Source organism: Phyllobates terribilis, unplaced genomic scaffold (assembly GCF_046119375.1).
Source record: "Phyllobates terribilis strain yellow unplaced genomic scaffold, ASM4611937v1 Scaffold_11__3_contigs__length_659146591, whole genome shotgun sequence".
Lineage (NCBI taxonomy): Eukaryota > Metazoa > Chordata > Amphibia > Anura > Dendrobatidae > Phyllobates > Phyllobates terribilis.
This window is the reverse complement of record NW_027362771.1, coordinates 606,584,558-606,609,719: the sequence shown is the minus strand read 5'-3', so window position 1 is coordinate 606,609,719 and position 25,162 is coordinate 606,584,558. Positions and strand designations below refer to the sequence as shown.

The window sequence follows — 25,162 nt, the reverse complement described above, 5'->3', positions numbered from 1 at the left end:
TTATTTATTTGGATCTAATTTTTACCAAAAATTAGGAAACGGTTGAGGAAGTATAGGGGATTGAGAACTTAGGAGTCAGCGATCATGCTATCCTATAATTTTGAAATACAAAAGGAGGAAAACCTGCGAAAACTGAGATCTTAAGATTGGACTGTAGAAAAGCAGTTTTTAATGGACTCAGTAAAAAGGAAGGAAAGGTAGGATGTTCTAAAGGAAAGAAATGTCCAGGAAGGATGGGAGATTTTGCTAAATTAAATACTCACTGCACAATCAGTAACAATCCAGAAAAGAAGGAAGAATCGAAAGCGTTTATGGAGACCAGGATGGCTGAATACTGAACTTAAAAGCTTGCTAAAAAGGAACAAAGAAATGAATATCAAATGAAAAGAAGGGTTCATATCTAAAGAAGAATATAATGATGTCTGCAGGGAAAGCTGGGCTAGCGTTAGAAGAGCTAAAGCCAGTAATGAAGTGAGGCTTGCAAGAGAGACCAAAAGCAATAAGAAAGGATTTTGGAAGTAAGTCAAAAGTTAAAGAAAAGCCAAAGATGCTATAGGATTTTTAAAGGATGAAAAGGGTAAAGTGGTCAATAATGATGTTGAGAAGACTGAACTTTTAAATTCCTGTTGTGCTTCTGTGTTCTCTAAGAAAGTAAATGTAACATCAAGTGATCTTCACTGTGCTGTAGAAGAAAAGGAACATGTGAGCAAGTCATACGTATGAATACGGCATATGAATAGTCATGTTGGCTTTAGGCATCAGAATTGATTATATAATTTACCATCTATGTTACATCCATGTCAGTTCAATCAATGATCAACCATTCTCAAAAATTGCCAAAATCAATCTTGGTTAAAAGAAGTCTAACTGCTAGCTCATATCTCTGCTGCCTTTTTAGGATTATCAATACAGGATGAGTAGAGTGATTAGCAAACATAAACAGAGCAATGCTGCTTCTGCTGCTTTCCAGTAAGTCACCCTAGTGATGAACTCATAGTTACATTGCTCTGCACTGCTGTATAATGTCTTCCTTGCTGCTGCTTCTGATTATTTGTTACGTACAGGCAGGGGTATAGGAATCCTTCATGTTTGAGTGTCCTGTATATGATAGATCATAGCAAGTAATATATACCACCCAATTCAGTGATATCTAAAAATTAGCGGATGAGCCAACAGAGGAAAGATTAGTTAAATATCTGGATACAAGTCATATGTTTTGTAAAATGGTGCCCCAGAGTCAATGTACAAACAATTTCCTGATAATTACGTTGCTGTTGCATAATAACATTTGTCTTTTTGTCTTATTGGATATAAAATATTTTCTGCCACTTGCATCAAAAGCAAACTTCAGATATAAATAACTTTTTACATCTGAAAGAGGTAGCGTGGTCGATCGGTCTAAGGCACTGGATTTAGGCTACAGTCTCTCAGGAGCTGTGGGTTCAAATCCCACCACTGCCATTATTTATTTAGATCTAATTTTGACAAAAAATTAGAAAACGGTTGAGGAATAAAGGGGATTGAGAACTTAGGAGGCAGCGATCATGCTATCCTATAATTTTGAACTACAAAAGGAGGAAAATATGCAAAAACTGAGATTATAAGATTGGACTGTAGAAAGGAAGTTTTTAATGGACTCAGTAAAAAGGAAGGAAAGGTAAGATGTTCTAAAGGAAAGAAATGTCCAGGAAGGATGGGAGATTTTGCTAAATTAAATTCTCACTGCACAATCAGTAACAATCCCGAAAAGAAGGAAGATTGGAAAGCATTTATGGAGACCAGGATGGCTGAATACTGAACTTAAAAGCTTGCAAAAAAGGAACAAAGAAATGAGTATCAAATGGAAAGAAGGGTTCATATCTAAAGAAGAATATAATGCTGTCTGCAGGGAAAGCTGGGCTAGCGTTAGAAGAGCTAAAGCCAGTAATGAATTGAGGCTTGCAAGAGAGACCAAACGCAATAAGAAATGATTTTGGAATAAGTCAAAAGTTAAAGAAAAGCCAAAGATGCTATAGGATTTTTAAAGGATGACAAGGGTAAAGTGGTCAATAATGATGTTGAGAAGACTGAACTTTTAAATTCCTATTTGGCTGCTGTGTTCTCTAAGAAATCAAATGTAACATCAAGTGATCTTCACTGTGCTGTAGAAGAAAAGAAACATGTGAACAAGTCATACGTATGAATACTGCATATGAGGGGTCATTTTGGCATTAGGCATCAGAATTAATTACATAATTTACCATCTATGTTACATCCATGTCAGTTCAATCAATGATCAATAGTGTTGTGCGATACCTTTCGATATCGGGAAATATCGGATCGGATTGGATCGGACCGATACCGAAAAAGTATCGGATATCGCCGATTCCGATACCGGAAACCAATGCAAGTCAATGGGACAGAAATATCGGAATGAAAATAAACCCTTTCTTTCCTTGTAGGTTAATTCTACATGAAGGAAAACAACTAAGAATAATGTAGAATGTATTGGGGGAGGTGGGGGAGACAATAAAGGCATAGAGGTTTAGCCCAATCAAATGGAATAGCAGGAATTAATATTTTTTTTAAGACGTTCTGTGATACGGAAATATTGACTATGTTAAGTATTTTTATATTTTGTCAGATATTTATGTTTCACTACTTCCATGCTCTTCACCTTCTTTTTTACTTCTCCCACACTTTCTCCTTCATCATCCTCAGCATCTTTTTCATCCTCTTCTTCTTCTTCACCTTCTTCACCTCCTTCATCTTCTTCTTCTTCACCTTCTTTGTATTATTCTTTTTTTTTACATTCTTCATATTCTACTCCTTCATCTTCTTCATTTTCTTCTTCTTCATCATATTCTTATTTGTGGCAGGCATTCCTGTAGTTGTTATTTATAAAAGGTTGGACATTACACCTTTCGTTCTGCCCATCACAAAAGATTTACAACAGGATTTGTCCGCGTTCAGTGTGGCCTGCAGCAGCAGGTCTTTTCCAGGGGCACCACGAGGAGGAACGGACTCACCCCCATGCACTGCTTAGTCATCTTCTGCTTATAATTTAGATATTATCTTTTGCTCTGATTTTTAGTCTTATGCTTAATGTTTTTCCGCTTTTTGTTCTGCAGCTTCCTGTATTTCTGCTTCTTGGTTTTCTGTCTCTTGTTCTTCTGCATCTTGGTGCTTGTCTTCTCTTCTTTGTCCTCTTGGTCAACTTCTTCAGGGTCATCTTCTTGGTCTTCTTCGGGGTGGTCTTCAGGGTCGTCGTCTTCGGGGGTCCTTGTCTTCGGGGTCCTCGTCTTCTTCGGGTTGGTCTTCTGGGTCCTCGTCTTCGGGGTCGTCGTCTTCTTCGGGGTGGTCTTCAGGGTCCTCGTCTTCTTCAGGGTGGTCTTCAGGGTCCTCGTCTTCTTCGGGGTGGTCTTCAGGGTCCTCGTCTTGAGGGTCGTCGTCTTCGGGGTCCTCGTCTTCTTAGGGTTGGTCTTCAGGGTCCTCGTCTTCAGGATCCTCGTCAGGGAGATCTAGAGTGATTACCAAGAACCATTTCAAAAAGCTTGAACTTGGAAATGCAGCAAAAGGTACAAGAAAGCTGAGGAACTACCGAGGACCAGCTGACGGTACTGGAACCCGGATGGGTAGCAGAAGGTACAAGAGCCAATGGAACTGCCGAAGACCAGCTGACGGTACTGGAACTCGGTTACTAAGCAGGAGGTACCTGTGCCAGAAAGCACTACCAAGGACCAGCAGACGTTGGCGGAACTTGGATACCGAGAAGGAGGCACCTAATCCAAATGCACTGCCGAGAACCAGCTGACGGTACTGGAACCCGGATGGGTAGCAGAAGGTACCCATGTAAAAAAAAGTTCAAGGCCGTGAGCCGGCCGCAGTTACCAAAACCCACAGTCCTACAGGGGGTGCTTGTCCTATTGGCACTATGGAACCAGCCTTCATTGCCAGATGCCGCAGCCCACTGAGGAGTCACCTAAACTGCAGGCACCATAGAGTCGGCTAACCCGACCGCAACATGACAGGACAACGCATTGGATGCAAAGTGACGTTGACACTACCAGGAAACAGCTGGCGTGCTGGAACCAGGCTGGGCAGGAGGGAGTACCCGTGCCAAAGTCACTGCCGAGAACCAGCTGACGGTACTGGAACCCGGATGGGTAGCAGAAGGTACAAGAGCAAATGGAACTACCGAGAACCAGCTGGCGGTGCTGGAACCCAGGGTAAATACTAAAAACAGAGTGGAGCCAGAGGTGTAATTGGAGCAAGTTTTAAATCCGTAGTACAGTGGATGTGGACAAAGCAGGAGAATTTGCCGGACACACAGCTGGGGATCAGCTGACGTTACTGAACCCCAATAACACTGGAGCAAGCATTGACTGTGCAGACGGCACTTCTGAGCAGCAACTAGCGGTATTGGAGCCCAGGGTAAATACTAAAAACGGAGGAGCCAGAGGTGTATTTGGAGGAGGTTTTAAATCCGTAGTACAGTGGATGTGGACAAAGCAGGAGAATTTGCCGGACACACAGCTGGGGATCAGCTGACGTTACTGAACCCCAATAACACTGGAGCAAGCGTTGACTGTGCAGATGGCACTTCCGAGCGCCAACTGGCGGTGTTGGAGCCCAGGGTAAATACTAAAAACGGAGGAGCCAGAGGTGTATTTGGAGGAGGTTTTAAATCCGTAGTACAGTGGATGTGGACAAAGCAGGAGAATTTGCCGGACACACAGCTGGGGATCAGCTGACGTTACTGAACCCCAATAACACTGGAGCAAGCGTTGACTGTGCAGACGGCACTTCTGAGCAGCAACTTGCGGTATTGGAACCCAGGGTAAATACTAAAAACGGAGGAGCCAGAGGTGTATTTGGAGGAGGTTTTAATTCCGTAGTACAGTGGATGTGGACAAAGCAGGAGAATTTGCCGGACACACAGCTGGGGATCAGCTGACGTTACTGAACCCCAATAACACTGGAGCAAGCGTTGACTGTGCAGACGGCACTTCTGAGCAGCAACTAGCGGTATTGGAGCCCAGGGTAAATACTGAAAACGGAGGAGCCAGAGGTGTATTTGGAGGAGGTTTTAAATCCGTAGTACAGTGGATGTGTACAAAGCAGGAGAATTTGCCGGACACACAGCTGGGGATCAGCTGACGTTACTGAACCCCAATAACACTGGAGCAAGCGTTGACTGTGCAGACAGCACTTCCGAGCGCCAACTGGCGGTGTTGGAGCCCAGGGTAAATACTAAAAACGGAGGAGCCAGAGGTGTATTTGGAGGAGGTTTTAAATCCGTAGTACAGTGGATGTGGACAAAGCAGGAGAATTTGCCGGACACATAGCTGTTGATCAGCTGACGTTACTGAACCCCAATAACACGGCAGCAAGTGTTGACTGTGCAGACGGCACTTCCGAGCACGAACTGGCGGTGTTGTAGCTCAGGGATAATACTGAAAACAGAGGAGCCAGAGGTGTAATTGGAGAAACTTTCAAATCTGTAGTAGTGAGAATGTGGACAGAGCAGGGGAAATTGCCGTCCGCACAGCAGGGGAACAGCTGACGTTACTGAACCCCAATAACACGGCAGCAAGTGTTGACTGTGCAGACGGCACTTCCGAGCGCCAACTGGCGGTGTTGGAGCTCAGGGATAATACTGAAAACAGAGGAGCCAGAGGTGTAATTGGAGAAACTTTCAAATCTGTAGTAGTGATAATGTGGACAGAGCAGGAGAAATTGCCATCCGCACAGCAGGGGAACAGCTGACGTTACTGAACCCCAATAACACGGCAGCAAGTGTTGACTGTGCAGACGGCACTTCCGAGCGCCAACTGGCGGTGTTGTAGCTCAGGGATAATACTGAAAACAGAGGAGCCAGAGGTGTAATTGGAGAAACTTTCAAATCTGTAGTAGTGAGAATGTGGACAGAGCAGGAGAAATTGCCGTCCGCACAGCAGGGGAACAGCTGACGTTACTGAACCCCAATAACACAGCAGCAAGTGTTGACTGTGCAGACGACACTTCAGAGCGCCAACTGGCGGTGTTGGAGCTCAGGGATAATACTGAAAACAGAGGAGCCAGAGGTGTAATTGGAGAAACTTTCAAATCTGTAGTAGTGAGAATGTGGACAGAGCAGGAGAAATTGCCGTCCGCACAGCAGGGGAACAGCTGACGATACTGAACCCCAATAACATGGCAGCAAGTGTTGACTGTGCAGACGGCACTTCCGAGCGCCAACTGGCGGTGTTGTAGCTCAGGGATTACAGTTCAGGTGGTAGAAACATGAACAGAACAGGAGACCTGGATACTGTTGCCAACCAATTATTTATTCTGAAAGAGGACTGGCAAATTCATGAGAGATCCAGGCCTTGTACAATTTGAGAAAAGTAAGCCGGTCAACGTTATCGGAGGATAGTCGCATGCGACGGTCTGTTAGTACACCACCTGCAGCACTAAACACGCGTTCCGATAATACACTAGCAGCAGGAAAAGCTAGCACCTCCAATGCATACTGACTAAGCTCTGGCCATGTATCCAGCTTACAGACCCAAAACTTGAAGGGAGAAGAGCCGTCTGGGAGTACACTAAGAGGGCAAGACATGTAGTCTGTCACCATCTGACGGAAACGTTGCCTCCTGCTGACTGCAGCCGTCTGTGATGGTGTAGACATTTGTGGCGGCAGGGACACAAAACTTTGCCACATTTCGGCCATACTGGTCTTGCCTTGTGCTGAGGCGCTGCTTCTGCTCCCTCTTTGTGCAGAGCTTCCTCCACTGCCTCGACGCACTGAGCTGCTTTGTAAAGCACTAGCAGCACTGCTCTCGGTTGGAATGGAGAACATGATGGAATGCACCAGTGCGTCTTGGTACTCCCGCATTTTACGCTCCCGGTTCAATGGTGTTATGAGGCTTTGTAAGTTGTCCCGGTAGCGAGGATCTAGTAGGGTGGACACCCAATAATCAGCCGTGTTGAGAATGTGGGCGATGCGGTGGTCGTTTCTCAGGCACTGCAGCATGAAATCAACCATGTGCTGCAGACTGCCAACTGGCCAAGAAACACTGTCCCCTGCTTGAGGCTTGATCTCTGCCTGCTCTGCATCACCCCACACTCGCTCTAGATACTGACTACTAGAGCAATGTGTACCTCCCTCCTCTGGACAGATGTCTTCCTCATCCATTGACTCCTCCTCATCCTCCTCACAAAGTGTCCCCTGCCTAGTCCTTTGTGAGGAACCACGTTAGGCAGACTGTAGAGAAGCAGATGGCATTTGTGACTCCTCATCCTCCACCTCTTCCAAAACCTCGTCCCTTAGTGCTTGCAGTGTTTTTTCAAGCAGGCAGATAAGGGGGATAGTCATGCTGACTAGTGCATCATCTGCACTCGCCATCCGCGTGGAATAATCGAAGGCACGCAAAACGTGGCAAATGTCCTTCATAGAGGCCCACTCAGTGGTGGTGAAGTGTGAACGGCACGCACTGCGACTTGTTTGCGCCTACTGCAGCTGGTACTCCATTACTGCTGCCTGCTGCTCACACAACCTCTCCAACATATGTAACGTTGAATTCCACCTGGTGGGTAGGTCACATATGATGCGATGTTCCGGAAGACGTAATCGGCGCTGCAGAGCTGCAATGCGTGATCTTGCATTGCTGGATCACCGCAAGTGAGCGCACTCTATGCGGACCTTTTGAAGCAGTGCATCAAGATCCGGATAGTCCCTCAAAAAACTCTGCACGACCAAGTTGAGCACATGTGCCAGACATGGGATGTGAGTGAGGTTGCCTAGGCCCAGAGCTGCCACCAGATTTCGGCCATTGTCACACACTACCATGCCTGGCTGGAGATTCGCTGGCACAAACCACACGTCGCTCTGCTGCTTGATGGCATTCCAGAGCTCCTGCACTGTGTGGCTTCGATTCCCCAAAGAAATTAATTTTAATACGGCCTGTTGACGTTTGGCCACGGCTGTGCTCATATCGGTCATCATAACAGGTAACCGTTCACGGATCGATGTGGAGGTAGACCGTGACGGCTCCTGCAGCGCTGATTCAGAGGAAGTGGAGTATGAGGAAGAGTCAATGTGTACAGACTGGATTCCTGCAATCCTTGGAGTTGGAAGAACACGTACAGCGCCACTCTCAAGATTTGTACCCAGCTCCACAACATTTACCCAATGGGCAGTGAGGGAAAGGTATCGTCCCTGTCCATGCTTACTGGTCCATGCATCGGTGGTCAGGTGGACCTTGCTACTGATGGCGTTTTGTAGCGCATGTTTAATTTTTCCCTCCACATGATGTTGCAGGGCAGGGACGGCTTGCCTGCTGAAATAAAAGCGGCTGGGCACGTTGTATTGTGGGACTGCCAATGCCATAAAGTTACGGAATGTGTCAGTCTCCACCAGCCTGAATTATAGCATTTCAAGGGCCAGTAGTTTAGCAATGCCAGCATTCAGAGCCTGTGCTCGGGGGTGGTTTGCCGAGTATGGGCGCCTTTTCTCCCATGCCTGTGCTAACGATGGCTGTAGACTGGCCTGGGAATGTGAGGATGACTGGGAAAGTGGTGCTGTGGGTGGAATTACACTGTGTCTCTGTACAACAGTGCCAGAGATTCTTCCATGCGATCCTGTGATGAAGCCGAACCAGCTGTGTGTGAGCTGGAGGAAGAGGCTACAACACGAGCTGAAGAGGTGGTAGGAGGCGCTGTAGGTTGGCCTAGGTCTTCAGTGTGTTTTTGTAACTCCACCACGTGCTTGGTCCGCACATGTTTCCACATATTTGTGGTATTGAGGTTGCTGACACTTTTCCCTCTTTTCACCTTCTGATTACACAGCTTGCATTTGACAAAGCAAATGTCATCTGCAACTGTGTCAAAAAAGGACCAGGCACTGCAAGTCTTGGGAGCGCCCGCTTTGGATTTTGGAAGAGCCATGCTCCTAATGGGTGCCGAAGTGGAGGCTACAGGCAACCAAGTCTGCCCCCTCCCTCTCCCTCCTTTTTGGGCCGTTCGGGGAATCTCTTCCTCAGAGCTGCTCCCACCACCTTCCTGTCCCTCACGCCATGATGGGTCAAGGACCTCATCATCTACACCACCCTCTTCAAACAACTGCTTCTCCTGGGTAGTCTCTACAGCACAGTACGCACCAGAAAGTGGCACCTGAGTCTCATCATCAGATGCGTACTGAGGTGTGCTGCTGACCATAGGCACTGGCCCACCCGCCTCTTCAGATTCAGAGAGACAAAACGGTTGCGCATCACTGCATACTACCTCTTCTTCAAATTCTCGAATTCTGCTTGGCTGGCCCCCTCTTTCCAAGCCAAGAGATTCAGAGAACAGAAGTAGAGATGGCTACTGTCCAGGGCTTTCTGACTGCCTGGGCAATTTGGCAGGTGGTGAAGAGACAGATGGGTGCTCTTCAGTGCTCAGGACCTGAGAGGATCTGGAACTAATTGAAGTCGATGCGTTAGCTGCCATACATCCGACAACGGCTTAAATTTGGTCCTCGCGCAGCAGTGGGGTACGGCTAGCTCCTACAAGCTGCGCATAAAGGACTGTTCCCTGGTAAAACTGGGGGATGCTGAATCACTGGTGCCCGCAGCAGGCACAGAATCCCCACGTCCTCTCCCTGCAGGCACAGAATCCTCACGTCCTCTCCCTGCAGAAACTCCATGCCCACGCCCACGCCCACGACCACATGCCTTACTCCCTGCCTTCTTCATCTTGGTAGACTGATAAAGATAGGCAGAAAAGTACTAAGGGCTTAGTGTGCTTATTCCTGAACAGCTGCTAACAGGTATAAGAAACACTAATTTTATAAAGTGTGGACTAGACTTTAATATGAGCTAATGTGGCCTACACAACTGTAAAGTGGAGTGTTTGGTGAACTTTATTTAGTTTTTTTTTGTCACAAAAAGACATTGGATGTGCCTAAAGATGTAATAACGATAGTATCACAAACTTTTTGTAGCTATTACAATGTAGGAAGGTAACCTACAATGCAATAGATGAGGCTGCAAAAAATAGGCTAATACTAATCTGGCTGGGGCTGCAGGGCCCAATGCTGCAGAAAGGCTCCTCTATCTACTCCTATATAGTGTGATTGGAACCAATTTAGCTGAATACGGATGGAACCACCACACTAATAGGAGATATCAGGAAAAATTATGAATTGGCAATATAGGACAATGTATGAGGCAGTAACACACACTGAGTGCACTACAACCAGACGGGGTTGAAGCACACACTACAGGGTGAGCTGCACTCACACACCAGACCTTGCAGACAGCGGTGAACAGTACAGATGCAGAGCACTGTGCACTAGCGCTGCAAGACCAAAAAAATTTCTCTATCTACTCCTATATAGTGTATTTGGAACCAATTTAGCTGAATATGGATGGAACCACCACATTAATAGGAGATATCAGGAAAAATTATGAATTGGCAATAAAGGACAATGTATGAGGCAGTGACACAAACTGAGTGCACTACAACCAGACGTGGTTGAAGCACACACTACAGGGTGAGCTGCACTCACACACCAGACCTTGCAGACAGCGGTGAACAGTACAGATGCAGAGCACTATGCACTAGCGCTGCAAGACCAAAAAAATTTCTCTATCTACTCCTATATAGTGTGTTTGGAACCAATTTAGCTGAATACGGATGGAACCTCCACACTAATAGGAGATATCAGGAAAAATTATGAATTGGCAAAAAAGGACAATGTATGAGGCAGTGACACACACTGAGTGCACTACAACCAGACGTGGTTGAAGCACACACTACAGGGTGAGCTGCACTCACACACAGAGACCTTGCAGAAAGCGGTGAACAGCACAGAGAACTGTGCACTAGGACTGCAAGGCACAGCGATTTATAAAGTAGCTTGGGTAAAGCAGAATAGACCAAATAGGTAGCTAAAACTGTCCCTCAGAACAACAGCGTCCTATCCCTAACTGAATTCACAGCAGAGTGAGCTCAAAATGGCGGCGGCGGATTTTATAGTGCATCATGAATTCATTTCAACAGCCAATCACAGCCATGCCATTAGTTAAGATGCCTACATGCCTAACAGGATGTGCCCACACTTCTTAGGATCCTCATTGGCTGAATAAAATGAAAATGGCTCATTGCATTATGCGAACTTCCGATTCCGGTATACGATATTACAAAAGTATCGGAATTAAGTATCGGAATTCCGATACTGCGAATATCGGCCGATACCCGATATTTCAGTATCGGAATGCTCAACACTAATGATCAACTATTCTCAAAATTTGCCAAAATCAATCATGGTCAAAAGAAGTCTAACTGCTAGCTCATATCCCTGCTGCCTTTGTAGGGTTATCAATACAGGATGAGCAGAGTGATTAGCAAACATAAACTGAGCCATGCTGCTTCTGCTGCTTTCCAGTAAGTCACCCTAGTGATGTACTCATAGCTACATTGCTCTGCACTGCTGTATAATGTCTTCCTTGCTGCTGCTTCTGATTATCTGTTACGTACAGGCAGGGGTGTAGGAATCTTTCATGTTTGAGTGTCCTGTATATGGGAGATCATAGCAAGTAATCTATACCACCTAATTAAGTGATATCTAAAAATTTGCGGATGAGCCAACAGAGGAAAGATTAGTTAAATATCTGGATACAAGTCATATGTTTTGTAAAATGTTGCCCCAGAGTCAATGTACAAACAAATCCTTGATAATTACGTTGCTGTTGCATAATAGCATTTGTCTTTTTGTATTATTGGATGTAAAATATTTTCTGCCTTTTACATCAAAGGCAAACTTCAGATATAAATAATTTTAAACATCTGTGAGAGGTAGCGTGGCCAAGCGGTCTAAGGCGCAGGATTTAGGCTCCAGTCTCTCTGGAGGCATGGGTTCTAATCCCTCCGCTGCGATTATTTATTTGGATCTAATTTTTACCAAAAAAAATAAAGGGGCTTGAGAACTTAAGAAGCAGCGGTCATGCTATCCTATAATTTTGAACTACAAAAGGAGGAAAACCTGCGAAAACTGAGATTTTAAGATTGGACTGTAGAAAGGCAGTTTTTAATGGACTCAGTAAAAAGGAAGGAAATGTAGGATGTTCTAAAGGAAAAAAATGTCCAGGAAGGATGGGAGATTTTGCTAAATTAAATTCTCACTGCACAATCAGTAACACTCCCGAAAAGAAGGAAGAATGGAAAGCATTTATGGAGACCAGGATGGCTGAATACTGTACTTAAAAGCTTGCTAAAAAGGAACAAAGAAATGAATATCAAATGGAAAGAAGGGTTCATATCTAAAGAAGAATATAATGCTGTCTGCAGTGAAAGCTGGGCTAACGTTAGAAGAGCTAAAGCCAGAAATGAAGTGAGGCTTGCTAGAGAGACAAAAACCAATATGAAAGGATTTTGGAAGTAAGTCAAAAGTTAAAGAAAAGCCAAAGATGCTATAGGATCTTTAAAGGATGAAAAGGGTAAAGTGGTCAATAATGATGTTGAGAAGACTGAACTTTGAAATTTGGCTTCTGTGTTCCCTAAGAAAACAAATGTAACATCTAGTGATCTTCACTGTGCTGTAGAAGAAAAAAAACATTTGAACAAGTCATATGTATGAATACTGCATATGAATAGTCATGTTGGCTTTAGGCATCAGAATTAATTACATAATTTACTATCTTTGTTACACCCATGTCAGTTCAATCAATGATCAACCATTCTCAAAATTTGCCAAAATCAATCTTGGTCAAAAGAAGTCTAACTGCTAGCTCATATCCCTGCTGCCTTTTTAGGGTTATCAATACAGGAGGAGCAGAGTGATTAGCAAACATAAACAGAGACATGCTGCTTCTGCTGCTTTCCAGTAAGTCACCTGTAGCGCCGGCGTCCCTGCCCTCTGCTAGGCAGGGACGCTGTTCCCCTCACCCCTCTGCTCCGAGCCCGGCGTCCTCCTCTCTCTCTGCTGGCAGCGCACGCTCCTTCCCGGTTACTGTGCTTAGGGCGCGCGCTCCCTCCCTCTTAAAGGGGCCGTGCGCGCCGTCCTAAGGAGTCCCCGGCCAATGGCCGGAGGACTTCACCATATATAAGGCACCTCCTCCAAAATGGAGGTGCCCGAGCAATGTTGTTGCACTGTTCACTACTCTGCTTCAACCTTCAGGTCCCGTTGCCAGTTACCTGCCAGATTCCTGCCAGTTTGCTGTCTGATTCCTGCCTGATATTCCGCTTACCTGCCTGCTAGCCTGAGGTCCGACGGTCTGCTTACTGACTCCTGTCAGTCTGTCTAAGGACCAGCTTGCCCGCTCACCTGGGAGTGCACTTCTGCTACCTGCCTGCTAGCCTGAGGTCCGATGGTCTGCCCTCCAACTCCTGTCAGTCTGTCTATGGACCAGCTTGCCCGCTCACCTGGGAGCGCACATCTGCTACCTGCCTGCTAGACTACCTGGAGGCCCCGCCGTCACGTGCTATGACCACCCGCCTGTCCAGAGACTCCTGCCCGCTCACCTGGGAGCGCTCATCTGCTGCCTGTCTGCTAGTCTACCTGGAGGCTCCGCCATCACGTGCTGTGACCACCCGCCTGTCCAGAGACTCCTGCCCGCTCACCTGGGAGCGCTCATCTGCTGCCTGTCTGTTGGTCTACCTGGAGGCTCCGCCGTCACATGCTGTGACCACCCGCTTATCCAGAGACTCTCGCCTGCTCACCAGGGAGCTCACGTCTACCATCTGCCTGCTAGCCTACCTGGAGGCTCAGCCGTCACAGGTCGTACCAACCCTTTACCCAGAGACTGCCCTGGTCACTTGCCGTGACCTCCTGCCCGTTCATCCTGAGACTGCCCCGGTCACTTGCCGTGACCTCCTGCCCGTTCATCCAGAGACTGCCCCGGTCACTTGTCGTGACCTCCTGCCCGTTCACCCAGAGACTGTCCTGGTCACCTGCTGTGACTGCCTGCCCATCTTCCCTGGTTGCCACCCACTCCCTTACAAGGACCGACCCATTGTATAGTAGCTCAGAGGTTCCGCCTCCCAGACCCGTTACATCAATAAGAAAGGATTTTGGAAGTAAGTCAAAAGTTAAAGAAAAGCCAAAGATGCTATAGGATTTTTACAGGATGAAAAGGGTTAAGTGGTCAATAATGATGTTGAGAAGACTGAACTATTAATTTCCTATTTTGCTTCTGTGTTCTCTAAGAAAGCAAATGTAACATCAAGTGGTCTTCACTGTGCTGTAGAAGAAAAGGAACATGTGAACAAGTCATACGTATGAATACTGCATATGAGTGGTCATGTTGGCTTTAGGCATCAGAATTAATTACATAGTTTGCCATCTTTGTTACATCCATGTCAGTTCAATCAATGATCAACCATTCTCAAAATTTGCCAAAATCAATCTTGGTCAAAAGAATTCTAATTGCTAGCTCATATCCCTTCTGCCTTTTTAGGGTTATCAATAGAGGATGAGCAGAGTGATTAGCAAACATAAACAGAGCCATGCTGCTTCTGCTGCTTTCCAGTAAGTCACCCTAGTGATGGATTCACAGCTACACTGCTCTGCACTGCTGTATAATGTCTTAATTGCTGCTGCTTCTGATTATCTTTTACGTACAGGAAGGGGTGTAGGAATCCTTCATGTTTCAGTGTCCTGTATATGCGAGATCATAGCAAGTAATCTATACAACCTAAATCAGTGATATCTAAAAATTAGCGGATGAGCAAACAGAGGAAAGATTAGTAAAATATGTGTATACAAGTCATATGTTTTGTAAAATGGTGCCCCAGAGTCAATGTACAAACAAATCCCTGATAACTACATTGCTCATGCATAATAACATTTGTATTTTTGTCTAATTAGATATACAATGTTTTCTGCAACTTATATCATTAGCAAATTTCTGATTTAAATAAGTTTGAACATCCGTATGAGGTAGCATGGCCGAGCGGTCTAAGGTGCTGGATAAAGGCTCCAGTCTCTCTGGAGGCGTGGGTTCAAATCCCAACGCTGCCATTATTTATTTGGATCTAATTTTTGCCAAAAATTAGGAAACGGTTGAGGAAGTAAAGGGGATTGAGAATTCAGGAGGCAGCGGTCATGCTATCATATAATTTTGAACTACAAAAGGTGGAAAACCTGCGAAAACTGAGATTTTTAGATTGGACTGTAGAAAGGCAGTTTTTAATGAACTCAGTAAAAAGGAAGGGAAGATAGGATGTTCTAAAGGAAAGAAATGTCCAGGAAGGATGGGAGATTTTGCTAAATTAAATTCTCACTGCACCATCAGTAACAATCCCGAAAAGAAGGAAGAATGGAAAGCATTTATGGAGACCAGGATGGCTGAATACTGTACTTAAAAGCTTGCTAAAAAGGAACAAAGAAATGAATATCAAATGAAATGAAGGGTTCATATCTAAAGAAGAATATAATGCTGTCTGCAGGGAAAGCTGGGCTAGCGTAAGAAGAGCTAAAGCTAGTAATGAATTGAGGCTTGCAAGAGAGACCAAAAGCAATAAGAAAGGATTTTGGACGTAAGTCAAAAGTTAAAGAAAAGCCAAAGATGCTATTGGATTTTTACAGGATGAAAAGGGTAATGTGGTCAATAATGATGTTGAGAAGACTGAACATTTAAATTCCTATTTGGCTTCTGTGTTCTCTAAGAAAGCAAATGTAACATCAAGTGATCTTCACTGTGCTGTAGAAGAAAAGAAACATGTGAAAAAGTCATACGTTTGAATACTGCATATGAGTGGTCATGTTGGCTTTAGGCATCAGAATTAATTACATAATTTACCATCTATGTTACATCCATGTCAGTTCAATCAATGATCAACCATTCTCAAAATTTCCCAAAATTAATATTGGTCAAAAGAAGTCTAACTGCTAGCTCATATCCATGCTGCCTTTTTAGGGTTATCAATACAGGATGAGCAGATTGATTACCAAACATAAACAGAGTAATGCTGCTTCTGCTGCTTTCCAGTAAGTCACCCTAGTGATGAACTCATAGTTACATTGCTCTGCACTGCTGTATAATGTCTTCCTTGCTGCTGCTTCTGATTATCTGTTATGTACAGGCAGAGGTGTAGGAATCCTTCATGTTAGAGTGTCCTGTATATGGGAGATCATAGCAAGTAATCTATACCACTTAATACAGTGATATCTAAAAATTTGCGGATGAGCAAACAGAGAAAAGATTAGTTAAATATCTGGATACAAGTCATATGTTTTGTAAAATGGTGCCCCAGAGTTAATGTACAAACTAATCACTGATAACTACGTTGCTCTTGCATAATAACATTTGTATTTTTGTCTAATTAGATATACAAAGTTTTCTGCCAGTTATATCATTATTAAATTTCTGATTTAAATAAGTTTGAACAACCGTATGAGGTAGCGTGGCCGAGCAGTCTAAGGCGCTGGATTAAGGCTCCAGTCTCTCTGGAGGCGTGGGTTCAAATCCCACTGCTGCCATTATTTATTTGGATCTAATTTTTACCAAAAATTAGGAAACAGTTGAGGAAATAAAGGGGGTTGAGAATTTAGGAGGCAGCGGTAATTCTATCCTATACTTTTGAACAACAAAAGGTGGAAAACCTGCGAAAACTGAGATTTTAAGATTGGACTGTAGAAAGGCAGTTTTTAATGGACTCAGTAAAAAGGAAGGAAAGGTAGGATGTTCTAAAGGAAAGAAATGTCCAGGAAGGATGGGAGATTTTGCTAAATTAAATTCTCACTGCGCAATCAGTAACAATAACGAAAAGAAGAAAGAATGGAAAGCATTTATGGAGACCAGGATGGCTGAATACTGAACTTAAAAGCTTGCTAAAAAGGAACAAAGAAATGAATATCAAATGAAAAGAAGGGTTCATATCTAAAGAAGAATATAATGCTGTCTGCAGGGAAAGCTGGGCTAGCGTTAGAAGAGCTAAAGCCAGTAATGAAGTGAGGCTTGCAAGAGAGACCAAAAGCAATAAGAAAGGATTTGGAAGTAAGTCAAAAGTTAAAGAAAAGCCAAAGATGCTATAAGATTTTTACAGGATGAAAAGGGTAAAGTGGTCATAAATGATGTTGAGAAGACTGAACTTTTAAATTCCTATTTTGCTTCTGTGAACTCTCAGAAAACAAATGTAACATCAAGTGATCTTCACATTGCTGTAGAAGAAAAGGAACATGTGAACGAGTCATACGTATGAATACTGCATATGAGTGGTCATGTTGGCTTTAGGCATCAGAATTAATTACATAATTTACCATCTATGTTACATCCATGTCAGTTCAATCAATGATCAACCATTCTCAAAATTTGCCAAAATCAATTTTGGTCAAAAGAAGTCTAACTGCTAGATCATATCCCTGCTGCCTTTTTAGGGTTATCAATACAGGATGAGCAGTGTGAATAGCAAGTATAAACAGAGCCATGCTGCTTCTGCTGCTTTCCAGTAAGTCACCCTAGTGATGGATTCAGAGCTACACTGCTCTGTGCTGTATAATGCTTTCCTTACTGCTGCTTCTGATTATCCGTTACGTACAAGCAGGGGTGTAGGAATCCTTCACGTTTGAGTGTCCTGTATATGGGACATCATAGCAAGCAATCTATACCACCTAATTCAGTGATATCTAAAAATTAGCGGATGAGCCAACAGAGGAAAGATTAGTAAAATATCTGCATACAAGTCATATGTTTTGTAAAATGGTGCCCCAGAGTCAATGTACAAACAAATCCCTGATAACTACGTTGCTCTTGCATAATAACATTTGTATTTTTGTCTAATTAGATATAAAATGTTTTCTGCCACTTATATTATTAGCAAATTTCTGATTTAAATAAGTTTTAACATCCGTATGAGGTAGTGTGGCCGACCGGTCTAAGGCGCTGGATTAAGGCTCCAGTCTTTCTGGAGGCATGGGATCAAATCCCACCGCTGCCATTATTTATTTGGATCTAATTTTTACCAAAAATTAGGAAACAGTTGAGGATGTAAAGGGGGTTGAGAATTTAGGAGGCAGTGGTAATTCTATCCTATACTTTTGCACTACAAAAGGTGGAAAACCTGCGAAAACTGAGATTTTAAGATTGGACTGTAGAAAGGCAGTTTTTAATGGACTCAGTAAGAAGGAAGGAAAGGTAGGATATTCTAAAGGAAAGAAATGTCCAGGAAGGATGGGAGATTTTGCTAAATTAAATTCTCACTGCACAATCAGTAACAATCCCGAAAAGAAGGAAGAATGGAAAGCATTTATGGAGACCAGGATGGCTGAATACTGAACTTAAAAGCTTGCTAAAAAGGAACAAAGAATTGAATATCAAATGAAAAGAAGGGTTCATATCTAAAGAAGAATATAATGCTGTCTGTGGGGAAAGCTGGGCTAGCGTTAGAAGAGCTAAAGCCAGTAATGAAGTGAGGCTTGCAAAAGAGACCAAAAGCAATAAGAAAGGATTTTGGAAGTGAGTCAAAAGTTAAAGAAAAGCCAAAGATGCTATAGGATTTTTAAAGGATGAAAAGGGTAAAGTGGTCAATAATGATGTTGAGAAGACTGAACTTTTAAATTCCTATTTGGCTTCTGTGCTGTCTAAGAAAGAAAATGTAACATCACGTGATCTTCACTGAGCTGTAGAAGAAAAGGAACATGTGAACAAGTCATACGTATGAATACTGCATGTGAGTGGTCATGTTGGCATTAGGCATCAGAATTAATTACATAATTTACCATCTATGTTACATCCATGTCAGTTCAATCAATGATCAACCATTCTCAAAATTTCACAAAATCAATATTGGTCAAAAGAAGTCTAACTGCTAGCTCATATCCCTGCTGCCTTTTTAGGGTTATCAATACAGGATGAGCAGATTGATTACCAAACATAAACAGAGCCATGCTGCTTCTGCTGCTTTCCAGTAAGTCACCCTAGTGATGAACTCATAGCTACATTGCTCTGCACTGCTGTATAATGTCTTCCTTGCTGCTGCTGCTTCTGATTATCTGTTACGTACAGGCAGGGGTGTAGGAATCCTTCATGTTTGAGTGTCCTTTATATGGGAGATCATAGTAAGTAAGCTATACCACCTAATACAGTGATATCTAATAATTTGCAGATGAGCCAAAAGAGGAAAGATTAGTTAAATATCTGGATACAAGTCATATGTTTTGAAAATGGTGCCCCAGAGTCAATGTACAAACAAATCCCTGATAACTATGTTGCTCATGCCTAATAACATTTGTATTTTTGTCTAATTAGTTATACATTGTTTTCTGCAACTTATATCATTATCAAATTTCTGATTTAAATAAGTTTGAATATCTGTATGAGATATCGTGGCTGAGCGGTCTAAGGCGCTGGATTAAGGCTCCAGTCTCTCTGGCGGCGTGGGTTCAAATCCCACCGCTGCCATTATTTATTTGGATCTAATTTTTACCAAAAATTAGGAAACAGTTGAGGAAGTAAAGGGGGTTGAGAATTTAGGAGGCAGCGGTAATACTATCCTATACTTTTGAACTACAAAAGGTGGAAAACCTGCGAAAACTGAGATTTTATGATTGGACTGTAGAAAGGCAGCTTTTAATGGACTCAGTAAAAAGGAAGGAAAGGTAGGATGTTCTAAAGGAAAGAAATGTCCAGGAAGGATGGGAGATTTTGCTAAATTAAATTCTCACTGCACAATCAGTAAAATTCCCAAAAAGAAGGAAGAGTGGAAAGCATTTATGGAGACCAGGATGGCTGAATACTGAACTTAAAAGCTTGCTAAAAAGGAACAAAGAAATGATTATCAAATGTAAAGAAGGGTTCATATCTAAAGAAGAATATAATGCTGTCTGCAAGGAAAGCTGGGCTAGCGTTAGAAGAGCTAAAGCCAGTAATGAATTGAGGCTTGCAAGAGAGACCAAAAGCAATAAGAAAGGATTTTGGAAGTAAGTCAAAAGTTAAAGAAAAGCCAAAGATGCTATTGGATTTTTAAAAGATGAAAAGGGTAATGTGGTCAATAATGATGTTGAGAAGACTGAACTTTAAAATTCCTATTTGGCTTCTGTTTTCTCTAAGAAAGCAAATGTAACATCAAGTGATCTTCACTGTGCTGTAGAAGAAAAGGAACATGTGAACAAGTCATATGTATGAATACTGCATATGAGTGGTCATGTTGGCTTTAGGCATCAGAATTAATTACATAATTTACCATCTATGTTACATCCATGTCAGTTAAATCAATGATCAACCATTCTAAAAATTTCCCAAAATCAATATTGGTCAAAAAAAGTCTAACTGCTAGCTCATATCCATGCTGCCTTTTTAGGGTTATCAATACAGGATGAGCAGATTGATTACCAAACATAAACAGAGCCATACTTCTTCTGCTGCTTTCCAGTAAGTCACCCTAGTGATGAACTCATAGTTACATTGCTCTTCACTGCTGTATAATGTCTTCCTTGCTGCTGCTTCTGATTATCTGTTACGTACAGGCAGAGGTGTAGGAATCGTTCATGTTTGAGTGTCCTGTATATGGGAGATCACAGCAAGTAATCAATACCACCTAATACAGTGATATCTAAAAATTTGCGGATGAGCCAACAGAGGAAAGATTAGTTAAATATCTGGATACAAGTCATATGTTTTGTAAAATGGTGCCCCAGAGTTAATGTACAAACTAATCACTGATAACTACGTTGCTCTTGCATAATAACATTTGTATTTTTGTCTAATTAGATTTACAAAGTTTTCGGCCAGTTATATCATTATCAAATTTCTGATTTAAATAAGATTGAACAACCGTAGGAGGTAGCGTGGCCGAGCGGTCTAAGGTGCTGGATTAAGCATCCAGTCTCTCTGGAGGCGTGGGTTCAAATCTCAACGCTGCCATTATTTGTTTGGATCTAATTTTTACCAAAAATTAGGAAACAGTTGAGGAAGTAAAGGGGGTTGAGAATTTAGGAGGCAGCGGTAATTCTATCCTATACTTTTGAACTACAAAAGGTGGAAAACCTGCGGCCACACTACCTCATACGGATTTTCAATCTTATTTAAATCAGAAATGTGCTAATGATATAAGTGGCAGAAAACATTGTATATCTAATTAAACAAAAATACAAATGTTATTATGCAAGAGCAACGTAGTTATCAGGGATTAGTTTTTACATTAACTCCGGGGCACCATTTTACAAAACATATGACTTGTATCCAGATATTTAACTAATCTTTCCTCTGTTGGCTCATCTGCTAATTTTTAAATATCACTGAATTAGGTGGTATAGATTACTTACTATGATTTGCCATATACAGGACACTCAAACAGGAAGGATTCCTACACCCCTGCCTGTACGTAACAGATAATCAGAAGCAGCAGCAAGGAAGACATTATACAGCAGTGCAGAGCAATGCAGCTATGAGTTCATCACTAGGGTAACCTACTGGAAAGCAGCAGAAGCAGCATGGCTCTGTTTATGTTTGCTAATCACTCTGCTCATCCTGTATTGATAACCATAAAAAGGCAGCAGGGATATGAGCTAGCAGTTAGACTTCTTTTGACCAATATTGATTTTGGCAAATTTTGAGAATGGTTGATCATTGATTGAAAAGACATGGATGAAACATAGATGGTAAATTATGTACTAAATTCTGATGCCTAAAGCCAACATGACCACTCATATGCAGTATTCATACTTATGACTTGTTCACATGTTCCTTTTCTTCTACAGCTCAGTGAAGATCACTTGATGTTACATTTTCTTTCTTAGATAGCACAGAAGCCAAATAGGAATTTAAAAGTTCAGTCTTCTCAACATCATTATTGACCACATTACCCTTTTCATCCTTTAAAAATCCTATAGTATCTTTGGCTTTTCTTTAACTTTTGACTCACTTCCAAAATCCTTTCTTATTGCTTTTGGTCTCTCTTGCAAGCCTCAATTCATTACTGGCTTTAGCTCTTCTAACGCTAGCCCAGCTTTCCCTGCAGACAGCATTATATACTTCTTTAGATATGAACCCTTCTTTTCATTTGATATTCAATTCTTTGTTCCTTTTTAGCAAGCTTTTACGTTCAGTATTCAGCCATCCTGGTCTCCATAAATGTTTTCCATTCTTCCTTCTTTTCGGGATTGTTACTGATTGTGCAGTGAGAATTTAATTTAGCAAAATCTTCCATCCTTCCTGGACATTTCTTTCCTTTAGAATATCCTACCTTTCCTTCCTTTTTACTGAGTTCATTATAAACTGCCTTTCTACAGTCCAATCTTAAAATCTCAGTTTTCGCAGGTTTTCCACCTTTTGTAGTTCAAAAGTGTAGGATAGAATTACCGCTGTCTCCTAAATTCTCAACCCCCTTAACTTCCTCAACTGTTTCCTAATTTTTGGGAAAAATTAGATCCAAATAAATAATGGCAGCAGTGGGATTCGAACCCACGACTCCATAGAGACTGGAGTCTTAATCCAGCGCCTTAGACCGCTCGGCCACGCTACCTCATACAGATGTTCAACCTTATTTAAATCAGAAATTTGATAATGATATAAGTTGCAGAAAACATTGTATAACTAATTAGACAAAAATACAAATGTTATTATGCATGAGCAACATAGTTATCAGGGATTTGTTTGTACATTGACTCTGGGGCACCATTTTACAAAACATATGACTTGTATCCAGATATTTAACTAATCTTTCCTCTGTTGGCTCATCCGCAAATTTTTAGATATCACTGTATTAGGTGGTATAGATTACTTGCTATGATCTCCCATATACAGGACACTCAAACATGAAGAATTCCTACACCTCTGCCTGTACGTAACAGATAATCAGAAGCAGCAGAAAGAAAGACATTATACAGCAGTGCAGAGCAAAGTAACTATGAGTTCATCACTAGGGTGACTTAATGGAAAGCAGCAGAAGCAGTATGGCTCTGTTTATGTTTGGTAATCAATCTGCTCATCCTGTATTGATAACCCTAAAAAGGCAGCATGGATATGAGCTAGCAGTTAGACTTTTTTTGACCAATATTTATTTTGGGAAATTTTGAGAATGGTTGATCATTGATTGAACAGACATGGATGTAACATAGATGGTAAATTATGTAATTAATTCTGATGCCTAAAGCCAACATGACCACTCATATGCAGTATTCATACGTATGACTTTTTCACATGTTCCTTTTCTTCTACAGCACAGTGAAGATCACTTGATGTTACATTTGCTTTCTTAGAGAAAACAGAAGCCAAATAGGAATTTTAAAGTTCAGTCTTCTCAACATCATTATTAACCACATTACCCTTTTCATCTTTTAAAAATCCAATAGCATCTTTGGCTTTTCTTTAACTTTTGACTTACTTCCAAAATCCTTTCTTATTGCTTTTGGTCTCTCTTGCAAGCCTCAATTCATTACTGGCTTTAGCTCTTCTAATGCTAGCCCAGCTTTCCCTGCAGACAGCATTATATTCTTCTTTAGATATGAACCCTTCTTTCCATTTGATACTCATTTCTTTGTTCCTTTTCAGCCAGCTTTTAAGTTCAGTATTTAGCCATCCTGGTCTCCATAAATGCTTTCCATTCTTCCTTCTTTTCGGGATTGTTACTGATTGTGCAGTGAGAATTAAATTTAGCAAAATCTCCCATCCTTCCTGGACATTTCTTTCCTTTAGAACATCCTACCTTTCCTTCCTTTTTACAGAGTAAATTAAATACTTCCTTTCTACAGTCCAATCTTATAATCTCAGTTTTCGCAGATTTTCCTCCTTTTGTAGTTCTAAATTATAGGATAGCATGATCGCTGCCTCCTAAGTTCTCAAACCCCTTTACTTCCTCAACCGTTTCCTAATTTTTGGTAAAAATTAGATCCAAATAAACAATGGTAGTGGTGGGATTTGAACCCACACCTCCAAAGAGACTGGAGCCTTAACCCAGCGCCTTAGACTGCTCGGCCACGCTACCTCATGCAGATGTTTAAAGTTATTTATATTGGAAGTTTGCTTTTGATGTAAGTGGCAGAAAATATTTTATATCTAATAAGACAAAAAGACAAATGTTATTATGCAACAGCAACATAATTATCAGCGAATTGTTTGTACATTGACTCTGGGGCACCATTTTACAAAACATATGACTTGTATCCAGATATTTAACTAATCTTTCCTCTGTTGGCTCATCCGCAAGTTTTTAGATATCACTGTGTTAGGTGGCACAGATTACTTGCTATGATCTCCCATATACAGGACACTCAAACATGAAGAATTTCGACACCTCTGCCTGTACGTAACAGATAATCAGAAGCAGCAGCAAGGAAGACATTATACAGCAGTGCAGAGCAGTGTAGCTATGAATCCATCACTAGGGTGACTTACTGGAAAGCAGCAGAAGCAGCATGGCTCTGTTTATGTTTGCTAATCACTCTGCTCATCCTGTATTGATAATCCTAAAAAGGCAGCAGGGATATGAGCTAGCAGTTAGACTTCTTTTGACCAAGATTGATTTTGGCAAATTTTGAGAATGGTTGATCAATGATTGAACTGACATGGATGTAACATAGATGGTAAATGATGTAATTAATTCTGATGCCTAAAGCCAACATGACTATTCATATGCCTTATTCATACGTATGACTTGCTCACATGTTCCTTTTCCTCTACAGCACAGGAAGGATGGGAGATTTTGCTAAATTAAATTCTCACTGTGCAATCAGTAACAATCCCGAAAAGAAGGAAGAATGGAAAGCAATTATGGAGACCAGGATGGCTGAATACTGTACTTAAAAGCTTGCTAAAAAGGAACAAAGAAATGAATATCAAATGAAAAGAAGGGTTCTTATCTAAAGAAGAATATAATGCTGTCTGCAGGGAAAGCTGGGCTAGCGTTAGAAGAGTTAAAGCCAGTAATGAAGTGAGGCTTGCAAGATAGACCAAAAGCAATAAGAAAGGATTTTGGAAGTAAGTCAAAGGTTAAAGAAAAGCCAAAGATGCTATAGGATACTATCAAAACCAGGGGAAGAGTCCTGAGGAGATAATTTGCATATTCCCACTGCAATTTGGGGTAAGTGAAGAGTCTCCGCGAGCTCAAAGAACACTGGATTTTGGCTGTTGGAGCTGAAAAGAGGACATCGGTAAACCAGGGTAGGAGTCCTGAGGAGATAATTTGCATATTCCCACTGCATTTTGGGGTAAGTGAAGAGTCTCCGCGAGCTCAAAGAACACTGGATTTTGGCTGTTGGAGCTGAAAAGAGGACATCGGT

At 42.2% G+C, this 25,162-nt stretch overlaps 3 non-coding genes across 3 annotated transcripts; 1 reads left to right on the top strand and 2 right to left on the bottom strand.

Annotated features, from left to right (window-relative positions):
- The first annotated feature begins 16,344 nt into the window (after positions 1–16,344).
- Positions 16,345–16,426, top strand: TRNAL-AAG (transfer RNA leucine (anticodon AAG)). The gene has a single exon. It is a non-coding gene; the product is annotated as a tRNA-Leu (tRNA).
- A 5,899-nt stretch (positions 16,427–22,325) lies between these two features.
- TRNAL-AAG (transfer RNA leucine (anticodon AAG)) lies at positions 22,326–22,407 on the bottom strand. The gene has a single exon. It is a non-coding gene; the product is annotated as a tRNA-Leu (tRNA).
- A 1,379-nt stretch (positions 22,408–23,786) lies between these two features.
- Positions 23,787–23,868, bottom strand: TRNAL-AAG (transfer RNA leucine (anticodon AAG)). The gene has a single exon. It is a non-coding gene; the product is annotated as a tRNA-Leu (tRNA).
- Positions 23,869–25,162: the final 1,294 nt, after the last annotated feature.